Here is a 2,587-nt window from a genome sequence, read left to right as displayed (position 1 = left end):
AATATAATAATTTAATTAAATATTACTTACTTTCATTATAAAAACCTGTAGATGATTTACCCCATTGTGTTGTTACTAGGGTTATTAAATAATATTTTAAATTTTTCAAAACATAAGCGATGTGTTTCAGGTGGGTAGCTGTGTCAGCATGCGTAGGCTGCAATGGAGCCTTCTTCAGGTGTGAGAAAGACAGGGCAGTAAGCAAAGGTAATGTAGCAGGAGAACAAAAGCTGGGAGAGAGGAGAAGCAAGGGGACAGAAAGAGAGGCCAATCAGGAGGTGTGAAGTCAGGATTGGTGAAGAGAGGTGTGAAATAAAACATACAATGAATAGAGAGAATTAGAAGAAAAGTAGTCTGTTGTTAAGAGAAGGGGGAAGATCTGATCCTAGCCGCAGGATAATTCTGATGTATGAGTTAGCAAAACCGCAAAACCATCTTTGAGAACACAGACGGAGAGATTAGTGTGATCATGGCCATCAGAGGTGAAATGAGAAACAATGGGCTTGGAGAGATCTTTAATCTTCACAGCCCTATTATGTTCTCTGAAGTGGTCTCCGAGTCCCCTTCCTGTTTCTCCAATGTGGCTGGGCATTTACTGCAAGAGATACAGTAAATAAGGTTGCTGGAGGTACAAGATGCCATCTGGGTGATCCGGAATTGTCCTGAGGGGCCTTGAATGAGTGTGGTGTTAGATATGTACTTGCAGGTGATACAGCGAGCTCTGTTGCATGGGAAAGTGCTTGGTGTGGATGGTTTCTGAGGGTGTTCAAGGGAGCTGTGAACAAGAAGGTTACGCAGATTAGGTGGTTGGCGATATGAGATGATGGGGCAGTCAGAAAAGAGGGCCCCAATAGAGGGATCATCCTGTAGGATGGAAAAGTTGTCATTAATAGTCCTTGGGATAGCAAATGTGTTGGGGTGGTAGGGAAGCACCAAAGGAATGCGGTTGTTACGGCGGGAGTTACCGATTGAGTTGATGGTCCGAGGGGTGTTTTTGGCTTGGGCAAGGGCCCTGTCAATAATACTGCTAGGGTATCCTCTGTTGATGAAAAAGATGTACATTTTGAGGGCTTGGTTCTGGAAATCGACGTCATTGCTGCATAATCGTCGTAGCCGAAGGAACTGTGAAAAAGGGAGAGGGTTTTTAGTGTGTTTGGGGTGAAATGAGCTATACAGGAAATAGGTGTGTGAATCCGTGGGTTTGTAATAGACCGAAGCAGAGAGTTGGGGGTAGTTAATGGAGAAGTTGATGTCTAGAAACGGAAGAGTAGTGGAAAATATGTTAACTGTATATTTGAGGGATGGGTGGAAGTTGGTGAAATGATGCAGAAAGTGCTCAAGCTGGTCCTTAGAGCATGTGGTGGCACCGATGCAGTCATCAATGTATCGCTTGTAGAGGTCAGGGATATAGCCAGTGTAGGAAGCAAAGAGGCGTTCTTCTGCCCAGCCGGCAAAAATATTGGCATAGCTGGGTCCCATTCTGGTGCCCATGGTGACTCCACTAACCTGTTGGTAAAAAAGGTTATTAAATGAGAATGCATTCAGTGTGAGAACCAATTCTTCAAGGCATACCAGGGTGTGGGTGGGTGGATCAAGCACTGTGCGTTTGTCCAGCGTGTGTTTAAGGCCTGTAAGGCTGTCATTATGGAGAATGAAGGTGTAAAGAGATGTGATGTCCATGGTAAAAGTGTAGCATTCGGGGCCCTGAAATTGGAAATCATTAAAAAGTTGGCATGTGTGGTTGGTTTCCTTGATATATGAGGGAAGACCTTCTACCAGCAGTCTCATGAGGCTGTCGAGAAAGGCCGAGAAGTAAGTAGTCGGACAGTTGCATGCTGATACGATGGGGCGTCCAGGGGTGTACGGTTTGTGGATTTTGGGGAGGAGGTAAAATTGAGATACCTGCAGATGTTCAATGATGAGCTCTTATAAGCAATGTGTAATCATCATTTTTTTTCCCATAACATGCACTGCATAGAAAGAAGCAGCTAACTGGATGCATGGTTATTACCTCTCATTATTCCACATAGACAAAGTATTAAAGTGTTTAAAGAGAAAGGATCAAAGGTGAACACAGTTCTGCATGACCCTGAGACCCTGAGAAGGTCAGAAAAAAAACTGTGCACCATGAGGTGTAATCACAAAGTCAGTATTCCAGAACTCAAAACAAATTAGGCATTTATGTTGGAAGACTGAAGCCTACAACTGTGTGGTTCATAGTTTTGCGATCATAATTCCTTGTCATATGCCTATTATAAATGGCTAAACACTAGTATATATACTGTAGTAGACTATATGTATTGTATATGTATCACTATAACATACAGATCCAGCCATTCAGAATTAGCAGTTCAGGTGCTGTGTGTTACCGTGCCTTTTTAAAAATACTCAGTTGTGGGACTGCACTACTAAACTGCCAGGTGGAGCAGTGAAAGCTTAACGTGGCATGGGGAGCATTTGGGCTGTCACCAGAAAACGCCTCGTTTTGAATCCTCGTTTTGGTCAATGCTGAGGGACAATCTTTTTCCAATTATAGAATTTAAGTTGTATACTGTTTAGAAGTTTTTTTAATTTTAAACTGTGTATA

General features: G+C 42.8%; 1 pseudogene; it reads right to left on the bottom strand.

Moving 5' to 3' along the window:
- Positions 1–522: 522 nt before the first annotated feature.
- On the bottom strand, positions 523–1,696 carry LOC148677900 (uncharacterized; annotated as a pseudogene).
- Between the last annotated feature and the right edge of the window lie 891 nt (positions 1,697–2,587).

The sequence above is a fragment of the Lepisosteus platostomus genome, chromosome 1, assembly GCF_059453375.1.
Source record: "Lepisosteus platostomus isolate fLepPlt1 chromosome 1, fLepPlt1.hap1, whole genome shotgun sequence".
Taxonomy (NCBI): domain Eukaryota; kingdom Metazoa; phylum Chordata; class Actinopteri; order Semionotiformes; family Lepisosteidae; genus Lepisosteus; species Lepisosteus platostomus.
This window is presented reverse-complemented; position numbering and strand designations above follow the sequence as displayed.